At 51.0% G+C, this 12,801-nt stretch overlaps 1 protein-coding gene across 1 annotated transcript in view; it reads left to right on the forward strand.

Moving 5' to 3' along the window:
- The window catches only part of KLHL29 (kelch like family member 29), a 310,919-nt gene that overhangs the window by 93,967 nt on the left and 204,151 nt on the right, over window positions 1-12,801 (forward strand). The window lies entirely within an intron of this gene.

The following is a 12,801-nucleotide window of genomic DNA, read 5'->3' on the forward strand; positions in this document are numbered from 1 at the left end:
TGGGACTCAGGTCAGCTCTGGCTCTGAGCTGGCCTGTCCCACCCCCTCCTACTGTGAGTTTTAACGTCTCATCCCTTGTCTGGCCTTTATGTCCGTGTGACCTGTGCCCTCCCAGCTAAACTGGGAGCCCTGGAAGCCTGTGTTCCCCCACTGGTCTCCCTCACCAAGCGGGGGGCCCAGGAGGTGTTTCATAGAGACTGCAGGCCCCAGCCTCACTGGCTGGCTGACTAGTTAGTGGTATAATTAGACTCCTGAGTGGTGTTTAGAGGCCAAACCAAAGGCACTGGGGCAGGGAGTAAGAGAGGATGTCTTCATCTGAACTTCCCATCTTCTCACTGGCCTGGTACACTTCTACTTATCAGGAACACAGCCTTCGGGCCACACTTCTCCATCCTGGGGGAGGAGCTCTGTGCCCAGATGGGGCGAACCCGGCTGTATGGGCTGGTCTTTAGGACTGGGTGAGCCCTGCCAAGAGCTGTTCCTCTCCTGCCCATACTGTCGCCCTACCAGCAAGGCCAGCTGCTTGCCCTACATCTGCGGGACTACTTCAAAGTCCTGCCCAGGAGCCCCCAGTCAGGGAGAGACCCCAAAGAAAAAGAGGTGAAGTCTCTCCCGCTGCCCATTCTTGGCTTCTCCTGGGTCGGGGCACACAAGGACACATCAGCACCCCCACAACCAGCGTCCCCAGGGCCTGCAGTCATGAACGGTCTTGGTTACACTTCTCAGGCAACCAGAGCCACCCTGAGTTGGGAGCTGTGAGGAACAGGGTGGAGTTGCTGGATGCTGGGCCCTGGAATTGTCACACATCTGGAATGTTGCACAGACCTCTGGGCCAGGCCGTGTCGTGGGGGAAGCCACAGCGGTCCCATGCGTGCTCATTTGTCAATAACTGTGGTAACCAGCCCTGGGAGAGGCCCCTTGTAGCCTTCTCACCTCTCCTACTGTGGACAGCGGGGTGGTCAGGACTGGAGGACACAAAGGCCAGGAGAAGTGGTCCCTTGCTGTGTTCCAGAACAGCTTGAAACAGACGGAAACTTCCCATCTCCTTTGAGAAGGATTCCCTGAGGAGACACTGGTCCTGTCCTGCCGGTCAGGCTCCCACACTGACCTACATCCCCAGGCCCCTTCCTGTACAACTTTGCATCCAGAAGTGGAGGAAGATCACCCTTGGGCATCACCTGCCTTTGGCTGATGATCTCAGCATGTTGTTCAGCATGGGGCCGAGTCTCACAGGCCCAGGAGGGCAGACAAGGGTGGCACAGCCGCCGTCCCGGGCACAGTGATGCTCTGACAGACCACCCCGTCGGTCCCCTCTTTGCCCCAGTCCCGTGTCAGCACACAGGCGCTGTGAACTGACCGAGCCTCTCTCACGGGCCTTGGAGGGCTCTTGGCAGAACTGGCTGCAATTCCCCACTGTGGGGTCGCCAGAATCGACGGCTCTGGCCTGGCACCTATGGGTAGGGAAGGGGGTCTGCAACCCTCTCTCCCGGGAGGCCTGACGGGGTGGGAGCTGGCTGCCCAGGGCCCAGCCAGAGAAAAGCAGGAAGCTTTCGGTTCTGCTTGTTTTCACCTCACTGAGTTCAGAAAGGATTGAAGGTGACTTAAAAGGAGACGGTAAGACAATGCAAATCAAAAGCAGGAGGGAGACAAACAAGTGTTGCAGGGCATGCTGTCTCCATGAAACCACCCCTAGGAAGTCTCAAACGTTTGTCACAGGTGGGTCACAGATTTGCCTCCAGGTTTGGCGGTGCCTCTGACCTTGGGCTCCTACTGGGAATTACCTGGGGATCCCGGTGACTAATGTGAGACATCTACCTCTTGCTTATCCCGAAAGGAGGGGCGCATCCCCTGTTGTTCAGGGTCTTGTTCCGTGGGGCTGGTACTTGCTCTCCCTCTGGCAGCTCCAAGCTGAGACCTGCTGTGCCGCTCCACGGGGGTCCCAGCACCTCCCTCTTCCAGGCCGGGCTCCTCCAGCCCATCAGACGAGACTTCCCGTGCCCCGTGCCATTGTGGACGGATTGACAGAAAGCAAAACTGTCATTTAGGGAGGGGGAGGGGGAGTACTCAGCCCCGGCAGTCAAAGGAGTGAGAGAAATCAGCTTTTGTCACGAGGCAGAGAGCGTGGCATTTCCGTGGGCTCTGACAGATAACGAGTACAACCTCCGACAGCCCGCAAGAAACGATGCTCTATTACGTGTGTGCTCACGTGTAATTTGTCCTTCTGTTCTCAGTGAGGGCGTGCTGCGGGGCTGCTAAGTGACACACGCAGAGGGGGACCTGCTAGGCCTGCCCTGGTCCTTCTCCTCCTCCTCCAGCGAGCCCTGGGGGTGGCTCAGCCCTGACACCAAAGCCTCTCCCACAGGTCTCCAGGGCAGGAAATTCCATCAGCTCCCAGAGTCCCCATTGAGGTGGCTCCTACAGGCTTTTCTTCTATCTGACCTAAATCTCCCTTGCTGCAATTTAAGCCCGTTTCCCTTTGTTTTGTTTTGAGTGGAAATGGAGAACAGCTAGTCCCCAGCTGCCTCCTAAAGCAGGGTGAGCCAGCAGTCCTTGTACCTCCCGCCACAAGGAAGCGTTCTCAGAAGCCTGCCCTGTTAAATCCCTCCCTCCGCGGAGTCTCTGAGAGGACAGCTTGCTCACTGAGGCATGAGACAAGGCTCCATCCCTGGAGGCAGAGGGCCTGGTGGGGGCAGAGCCCCTGGAGGCAGAGGGCCTGGTGGGGGCAGAGCCCCTGCTTCGGGCACAGCACTGACGTGGCCCCTGAGGCTGCTGAGTGAACCAGGGGAGGAGCAGGGGAGAGGTGGGCGTGCGCATGGATCAGAGCACCACACGGTGAAAAGTGCAAGGATGGAAGCTGGCCAGGGAGCTGGGGGAGCCTCCAGAAGGAGGTGACACCCACCCACCCACGTTAAATCCCAGAGGAGGGAGGGAGTCCGCCAGGAAGAAAAGGACAGGCCTTCAGGCGGATACCAGGAGGGTTCTCCTCCCCTCCAGGTCCCTGGTTTGGGTTTGAAAACATCGTTCTCTTAGTTATATTTATATTATTATATTATTTATATTAATCTTAGTTACAGTTCTATATTAAGCGGATTTTTTTCCAGCCTGCCTCTGCTGGTGGTGAGTCTGGAGTTCCACACCCTCACACGGTCCTTCACTTTTCAGTGAGCATACAAGTGGGAGAAGCCCCCATGGGCAAGAGCATCCTGGAGGGGGGGTCTGTTGGCCTTGTGATCTCCTAGATCTCCTCTAGGTTTCTGTCTCGCTTTTGTGCCTTTTTACTTCTGGGAACAAATAACCCCCACTTGTTTTAGCTATTTTGTAGTCCATTGAAGACAGTTCCTAGAAGAGATGGGTTCATAGTTTAAAAAAAAAATTTAAATTTGATTGGAAAGCAGTAGATCACAGCCAAGTTCTGAGTTTAAAAAGCAGTGACGCTGAGTGTCCCTGACAGCACTCAGGCAGGGTGCAGTGAATGCGAGAGAAGAATTTTTATTTTTCCTAGGCCAGTGGAATTAAAACCTTCCGATTCTGTCGGATAAATGGAGAGAAACTGAATCCTTTTTTCCTAAGCAGTTATCTAACTGCAATCCTGAGATGTGAGCAAGGTCATTTGACTTTTTTTTTTTTTTTTCCCCTTTGGCTGGTCAAAAGCCCCCTCCAAACTACTCTGCCTCAGCACAATGGGACCAAAAAAAAAAAAGCATTGATTGGATTTAAATAATGGAATTGCCATTAATATCTTCCATAGAAGAAGATTGATTCTGACTTGGATTTATGGGAAGTTAGGTCTTGTAAAAGTAAACAGAGTGGTAGTTGTTCAATATTACTGCATCACCCACACCGAGGGCTGGTTAAATGGGTGGGCTCTCGGCCAGAACCCCCCATGCCAGCAGCTGGGTTACAGGGGCCTCTGGAGGGTGGCGAAGGCATCCTGGGCCCAGTCCAGTTACCAGCTGTGCCAGTCTAGGAAGCCGGGCTGCACCCTTCCCCGCCTTCCTTCACATTAGATACTAAGGTGAAGATCACTGCCCTTTTTTGTCCAGAGGCTGTGGGGGAGACCAGCAGCTCTCCCCGAAACTCTGCAAAAGTTCACTGCTCCTATTAGGACCGAGGACCCTCTGACGGCCCAGAAAAGTCCCTCTCTCTCCCTGCACCCCCTAAGAGCTCCCACCCTTCTGCAGGTGGGTGGGTGTGTGGACCACCACAGCCTCTAGCGCTGCTGTTCTTGGGCCCAGAGCTCAAGACCTTCAGCGCAGGGACATGTGGGCTTGGGGTTTCAGAAGGAGTTTCTCCAGTGACTCTTTACTCCTGCTCAGGAGAAGGTGGAGGTGTGGCCCAGGTCCTCTGGGAGAGCGGTGGCAGGGCCCTACCTGCACTAGGGCTCTTCTTCGGAAGGGCCAGTGGTTGAAGGTGATGGGGGATGTCGATCACATCACAGGGCTGGTGGCCCCACTCATGCCAGCGTCCCACCCAGCTGGGCCTTCAGCTCCGCTCCTGACCCTCTCACTCTGCCTCTTTCATCCCCATCCAAGCAGCGTGAAGCCCTTATCACTGTCCTCCAGCCTTCTAGGTGCTATTGATCTCCTGCCCCTCAACTATACACCAGCATCTCTCAGACCCATCCCCAGGGTCTGTATAACATGTCCTCCTACTCTCCCCAGGATGATCCCCAGGTGCCACAAGACCTCACAGAACTCGTCATCTTTTTTCCAGCCCACTCCCCTTCCCGTGCTCCCCACCTCTGGGAATGGCCACGCCATCTACCCAGTCCCCAAGTCAGAAGTGCGGGCGTGCCCCCAGCCCTCTCCTCTGTCACTCCCCATCCCCAAGCCCTGGAGCTAAGCTCTGTCTCCTAACCTCTCCCCACCCATCCCTCTCCTCCATCCCTGCTGCTCTTGACTTGGTTCAGCAGGTGTTCACCACCTGTAACCTGCGGGACCACCGTGGTCTCCCGCCTCACTTCTCCCCCTCCCCCTCTTTGCCCCCTTCCGGTTTCTGCACACTGGCCTCCAGAATGATCCTCCAGGGTGCAAACCACACTGCCTGTTCCCCCCATCCATGTAGGATAAGATCCAGACATCTGCCTTTGGAACCCCCCATCCCCGTGCTGACAGCACGACCCATGATCACACTCTGTACTTTATACCACGGTGCCTTTTCCATGCCTTTTCCTCTACCTGGAATGCCATTCCCGTCACCCTGTCTGGACTTGCCCACCTAGGCCTCCTCCCAAGGCAGAACCAGCCATTCTCTCTTTACCATGACATGCTGTTTGTACTTTGAGTACAGGAAAAGAAATGAACCTTTGAGGGCCTTCTGTATCAGACAAGTTTGGGGCTGCCTGCCTTGCCCGCTCCAGCTTCTGGAAACATCTGCACCCACCCACAACCCCTGCTGCTGATAGCAGGTCGTGCAACCCCACCCCTCCAGTTTACTGGATGAGGGGCAGAGTCTTGATTTCAAGGGTGCCCTTCCATCGTCTGGCCCGCAACATAGGACTGATGGCTCCTGACTTCTAAAAATTCACTAGACCAATAGGATCTCTCTCCAGAGAACCAGAGAGAGTTCCATTTGGGGCTGGGCACTTCAGCCAAATGGTAATACAGATGCAACACAAGAGCAATTATTCTGGAGCTCTGTGCCTGTCAAGGTTCAGTCTCAAAGGCAGTGATAGGGAAGGGAAGGAAAAGGGAGATGATGGCCTAGGAGAAGCAGAACCTTGAGCAAGAGATGGAGCTCATCGTGGCTGGTCCCTGAAGCTCTTCCTGTTTCTGCCCACCTGCTGGCTCCCTCTGAAACCTCACCGTGGTCTCACAAGAGTCCTCCCTTTCACATGAGCTGGTGTGGGTGCGTTCTCTTTGGTCCTAGAATGTCTACTTTTGAGTGCCTTGCAGTAATCCCGTCAAGCGGGTATTATTATTATTGCCGTTTTTACAGATGAGTCTATTGAGGCTCAAACGCATTAGGTAACGTGCTCAAGGTCAAGGGCGAGGAAGCGGGAGAGCCGAGATGTGGGCCAGTCTTTCTCACATACAGCAGCACCCCTTCCTCAGCATTGGCGGCGTGCTCGCAGTGTGTTCACTCTTCCCTCGTCTCCCACTTGGGGCTGTCAGCTCCTGGAAGACAGGAGCTATGTTCACTCACCGCGGTGCCCTCACTGCCCACCACGGGCTCCAGCACCACGCAGGCATCAAGTGTCTGATGGGTATGATTTAATTTCCACACAGCCTAGCAGAAAAAGCCCTGGACTCTGAGCCCAAAAGCCAGAATTCAGGTCCTGCCTCTCTGCATGATGGTTGTGTTATCTTGGGTGGATCACTTTCCTCCCTCCATGTCCTGCAACAACGGAAATAGGCTAAGGTGTTCAGGCAGACCTCATGTTATTGCACTTTGCTTTATGGAGCTTCACAGATACTATACTTTTTACAAACTGAAGGTTTGTGGCAGCCCTGCGTCGAGCAAGTCTATTGGCACCATTTTTCCAACAGCACTGCTCACTTTGCGTCTCCGAGTCACATTTTGGTCATTCTCTCAATATTTCAGACTTTGTCGTGGTTAGTATATTTGTTATGGTGATCTGTCATCCGTGATCTTTGACATGACTGTTGCAAAAAGGTTACGACCCACTGAAGGCTCAGATGATAGCATTTTTTAGCAGTAAAGCATTTTGTAATTAAGGTATACACCTATTTTTTTAGACGGACTGCTATTACACACTTACTAGACTACAGTATAGCATAAACATAATTTTTATAGGCACTGGGAAACCAAAAAACCTGTGTGACTCGCTTTATTGAGATATTCACTTTATTGCGGTGGTCTGGAACCAAACCCGAAATGTCTCCGAGGTATTCCTGTAACGGGTGGTTGGATGATTCTGGACAATTTCTGAGGTCTTTTCCTGCTCTAAAATCCCATGGCTGTGTTATCTCTGCCCTGCCTACCTCACAGGAATGACGTAAAGTAGAACACTCCACACTCCTGGCCAGCTGGGTGTTTGCCCCAACCTGTTCTTGCAACTAGCGCTGCCCTTTTCTACTCAATTCACTGGAGGCCCCTCGTCTTTTCTTTCATTGCTTGCTGTTTGCCAGGGATTTGTGCCGTGGCCAGGCGGGCCACGATTTTCGTGCACCCCTGATAGCAGCTTTATCTAATGAAGATGAGGTGCTTACACATATTTTCATTCTTTTAAAAAAAAATCGGCTATTAATTTGTCAGAATTATTCATATTCTACTGATGATATTTTCCATGTATCTAATCAGGGAGCTCATGAATAGAAATGAAACTATTTAAATACAGAGATGGTGTACATTGTAAGATCTTGTTTTCTCAAGCTGTTTCATAATGCAGTGAATACATTTATTCCTTCTAAAAACAGGTTTTGCAACCATCAAAAAAATTTTTTTAATCTTTGATTAAATATGACTATTCATATTTATATGAATAAATTTGCTAAACTGGTGTGAGTGCCGTATGTGTATGTGTGTTTGCACGTACGTGTGTGTCTGAGACATGTGCTCATTAGAAGCTTGTTTCCTGGTTTTCTCCATAGGGACAGGAGACTGTTTTCAGTGAGAAAAATGGAAAAACACATTTGGATCAAATCTTTAGGATGGATGGGTGACAAAGTCAAAGTACAAATTGAAATGGGGCTGAATAATATTCGAGATAATTATTTGTACAACGTAGACTTTTAAACTGCTCAAAATTCCAGCAGCACTTACCTACATTGAAAGAGGTAATGATTCTAAAATCATTAAACAAAGCCAGATATTAAATATACTACTGCTATCTCTCGAAACATTAGCAAGTAATGTAAAACACATGGCATCTACTCAATGGAAAATCTGAGAATACAAATTATAATAGTTGTCTTATAAGACCTCTGGGAAGCTTGAACTAAATTGCTTAATTCCATTAGTAACAAACTATTACTCTAGCTATTAAAGTAACATAAGGTAATAGAGATCATGTCGGGAGATTGCACTGAGGCTCTTTCTTCACCTAGCACAAATTTATTCAGGGGCACTGACAGATTTTAATTGACTGTGGCAACTGAATAGCAACAAAGAAAATTGAATGTCTTTTGAAAAGCTCCACATTTTGTAGAAACAAATAGCAACACCAAAGTGAGGGTTTGGGGTTGCTGGGAGAGGTGGGAAGGACATCGGGGAGCATCTGTACTGGCAGCTTCTCCAGAAATGCTTTCCTGTTATCATACCAAGAAGTTTCTCAGGAACAGGCACACTACTGGCCCGAGCATCTTTTTCAGCTCTGTGCAGTCCAAATTGAAACAAAACCAATCCACGCTGCTACAAAGACACGTGCTTTGTCATGGGGCACACTTCCAAGATACAGGACTGGAGGGGCCGAAGGCTGCTGAGTCTTCTCCAGAGAGTTCTGAGAACAGGGTTTGTTTCAGCCTAAGGGCCTGGCACTGGTGTGAGTGACCCCTCACCCTGGGCCAGCGATAGTATGAGTGACCACTGATCCTGGGCTGGCCATGGTGTGAGTGGCCCCTCATACTGGGCTGGAGATGGTGTGAGTGACCCCTCATCGTGACCCTGAAGCTGAAGACCACTAAAGACTCCCTCAGTTCCCATCTAGTCCAGGGTGGATTCTAGTGACCTGTCACCTTCTTTTCTCTTCCACTTTTGGTCCTCTGTCCACTACTCATTGCCATCAGGGTGTCTCTCCTGCATCTCATATGGGCCTTACTTTGCATGAATTTAGTTTCTGTATTAGCTCTGGCTGCCACAACAAAATACCAAAGACTGAGTGCCTTAAACAACAGAAACTTTGTGTCTCACAGTTCTGGAGGCTGGATGTCCAAGATCGGAGTGCCATCATAGTCAGGGTCTGGTGAGGGCTCTCTTCCTGGCTTGCAGATGGCCACCTTTTTGCTGTGTCCTCACATGGCAGAGAGAGAGGCGGGTAGAGAACTTAAGCCTTCTCTGGTGTCTCTTCTTGTAAGGACACTAATCTTAATGGATCAGGACCCCACCTTTATGACCTCATTTAACTTTAATTCCATAAAGCCTCTATTTCCAAATATAGTCACATTGGGGGTTAGGGCTTTAACATATGGATTTGGGAGAGACACAGTTCAGTCCATAGCAGTTTTGAAGTCTTTGTTGCATCTTGTTGGGCTAATCTTTTCTTCTCTTCTCACCTCCAGCCCCAAGTACCTGGCGCTTTAGTGCTGCCTCAGTTCTCTGTTTGAAGGAAAACCCATTTTTAAAGGAAACTGTACCAAGATGTGAGGGGCTACTGGAAGCCTCCCTGTAGTGGCATTCTAGGAGGTGGTAGGGAGCCCTGAGGGCAGTGGAAGAGGTCATAGGAGGTCACAGGGTGCTCCCCAGTCACCCCCTCACCATGCTTTTTTGTTGTTGTTGATATACAATAATATTATATAAGCTAGGTGTACAATATAGTGGTTCACAATTTTTAAAGGTTATACTCCACTTATAGTTATTATAAAATATTGGCCATATTCCCCATGTTGTACAATATATCCTTGTAGCTTATTGTATACCTAAGAGTTTGTACCTCTTAACCCCCTACCCCTATATTGTCCCTCCCCCTACCCCCTTACCATGCTTGTTGGTGAGTTGCATCCAGATCATTGCACCACCTGGCCCAGGGCACATGATAATATTGCTCCACAGGTGTTTGAAGCAATTTCTGATGTCTGGGTTTTCCCCTGGTTTTTGTGTATGTCCTGAACATTACCCCACTTCAGCCTGTAGGATGCTCATAATCTTCTTAGTGGCAGCGAGTATAATGGTCAACTCTGCTGCATCCACTGGGATCAGGGACATTCCGTCTCTCTCACTGCCCATTGGTCCCAGCTTCTCTCCAGGACATCACAGAGAAGCTTAGAGCGCTGGCCTTCTCCAAAGTATCCCCTCTGTCCTCACAGCCTCAGAGAGGGGACCAGCCCTTCTCGAGTCCTCTCAGAGCCAGGCTCTGGGGTGTGGTGCCCAGGAACGGGCTCTGGTCCTGGCTGCGGGTGCCGGGCTCTCTGGCGCTGGGAGAATCTAATCCCACCGCAACTGCAGCACATGCATGTGTTTGAAAACCTCCTTGGCAGGCAGGACCTCCTAATTTTTTCCACTTCTTGTGATTAGCGTTGCAGACTAATCCTAGCGCCAGACTCAATACCAGCTGTTCTTCCCCCACTGCTTGTTTTTACTTATAAACCAAATCCTGGAGCTGCTGCTGCATCGGCTGGCCCCCACTCCTCCCTCAGCCCAAGCTGCAGCCGGTCACCTGCGGCATGACCTCAGGTGAGTTACCTTTCTGCGTGGCCACCTGTGTCCTTCACACAGCCTGGATGGCACTGCCAGGTCTCAGAGGGCCAGTGAGGGCCAGTCTCGGTCCCAGAGAGGGCTTTGCTTACCTGCTAAGATGGTTTGATAGCAGCAGTTCTCAGAGCCAGGCTTGTCTTAGAGATTTCACTTTGCTTCCAGAGATATTGGACATCCCTGAGTACCACGTACAATTTTTGATGTGATAAGATAGATTCAAAATAGTACATGCAACATTTAGATAACTTTTGTGACCTGACAGTAAAATGAACACACATGGTCCCACCTCTGAACTTAAGAACTAGGATAGTACCAGACTACTGACATGACCTGTTTCTCCACAGTTCTTTCCAACACCCCTTAAATTTGGAAAGGTATCTGCAAGGAGAACACCTCTCTCCTCCCACCACTGCCTTGTCACCATCCAGAGGACAAGGACCTCTCCCCAGGGGTCCCCCAGTTTGCGGCAGCAGCGTCTCCATCCTTCAGCGGGGACCTGGCCAGGAAGCAAGAACTCAGTGGCTTCCAGCCCAGCAGGAGTGGCCAGAGGTTCCACTGTCCTGTGGAATCCAGGGAAGGTGACAAGGCAGGAGCTCACTCTCCTTTGCTGATTTCTCTGGCATCTCCCCTTCTTCTGATGGCTTCCATGGCCGTGCAGGGGCAAGGTTATTTACAGCAGGCAGACACAGGAGCTCAGACTTTTGCATCCATAGACGCCATCAATTTGCATTTCTATGAGAGTTTCTCACATACCTGGAAGGCCCTAGAAACAAATCAGAGAGCGTGGCATATGGGACATCTGCCCTCCAAACACTCCAGCATCAAGAATTGTGATTGTCAGAAATATCATATTCCTGTCGAAAGCCCATGAAATCACCTCTGTAAATTGAGAAACGTAAGTCACGGTTCTATTTGTTCTGCCACCGTATGAACCACGAGTTTTCCACAGGGTAGGAAACAAAAGAAAACAAAACCCTGAGCCCTCTGAGAATGACTTAATGTCCAATCACAGCCACCTCTACCCAGCCTTGCTGTTTCTCTTGGTATGAAATTACTGACTCCCTTCGGTCCTCACATATTTTGGGCAGGTTGGTTTTTTTCTTGGCAACTAAAATTTACTTTGAAAACAGGATTAAAGTAAATCTCTCTTTTTTTTCCTCCCTGGCAATCTCTCCATGGTTTTGCCTCTCCGGCGGCTGCTGTCCATTTACATCTCTCTCCTTCCTCTTTTCTCTCCATTACTCCTTCCAGTGGTTTCCTAGGGTAGAGCCGTGCTCAGCACCTCAGGCAGTGCACATGTGCACATGCTCCCCCTATCCTAACCGCCCCCAAAACATTTTAGTTACACAGGCCTGTGTCGGGGACGGTGCAGCAATGACTCAGCCAGGAAGAGCAGAGGTGGCAGAAAGAGACCAGAACTCACCTCTGCCCAGAGAGACAGGGCCAGGCGGGAAGGTACTGCAGGGATCTCAGAGAGGGGAAGCGGACGGCTGGAGGAGTCGGGGAAGGTTTGTTAGCCTCGAGCATCTTCCGCTGGATCCTCAAACAATACAGTCTTGAGGTCTATGGAGAAGAGCGAAATGCCAGCTGGGTGGAGAGAGAAGGCTGGGCTGAGGCTGGTGTGCATGTGCGTGTGACCTGAGCTTGACTGTGGTCAGAGGTGCGGGCCAGGGGCCATTTCCTCAGCACTGGAGTCAAGGGAAACCAGCCATGTGGATGCCATTCTGCAAAGGAATCCTGTGTTACGTGAGCACTGAGCAGAGAATGTCCAGGGGGACAAAGATGGGCTGTGGGAATGGTTGACTCCGGATTTCAGGCCAGGATCCTAGGATTTTATACACTGGCCGTGAAAGCAAGATCCCGTGAGTTCTCAAACTCAAATGCTGGGTGTGATGGTGTTTGTTGCTGTTGTTGTTTGTTTGTTTTAATGTAAAAGTCATCATCTGGAAAGCAGGCAAGGATCCCCCTGACAATCTGGAAGTCGGGTTTGAGAGGCAGTAGTAAATCTCCTTTCTCTGAGACCCCCATGTAGACTCCATTCTTCTGTCCCTCGCTTGGCCAAGTGGGCCGGGGGCTGGAGTGCCATCGAGGTGCTTTGACGTCCAGGTGGATATGGCAAATCGGAGCAAATGCCCAGCCAGGCAGGAGACTGCTGCCTGGGGCCTCAGCGTGCTCTGCAAAGCCGGGAGCTGCAGGCCTCTGGGTGGGGAGAAGCCCCTCTGGGCAGGGTCAGGAGGGGCTGGAGGGAAGGAGAGCGAGCAGACTAGAAGGAGAACTTGATCGTGCTGCAGCCATTACCCAGCCATGCCACTGCTCTCTTGCTTGGCGCCGGCATTAGGAAATTCAGAAAGATCAGGGCAGGGACTCCCTGGAACAGTACTGCCCACTGCCCAGAACCTTCTGCAGTCATAGAGATAGTCTATACTGTGCTATCTAGTGCTGTTGAGTATTTAGAATGTGACTGGGGGACTGAATTTTTTAATCTATTCA

This window comes from Eschrichtius robustus, chromosome 15, assembly GCF_028021215.1.
Source record: "Eschrichtius robustus isolate mEscRob2 chromosome 15, mEscRob2.pri, whole genome shotgun sequence".
Taxonomy (NCBI): domain Eukaryota; kingdom Metazoa; phylum Chordata; class Mammalia; order Artiodactyla; family Eschrichtiidae; genus Eschrichtius; species Eschrichtius robustus.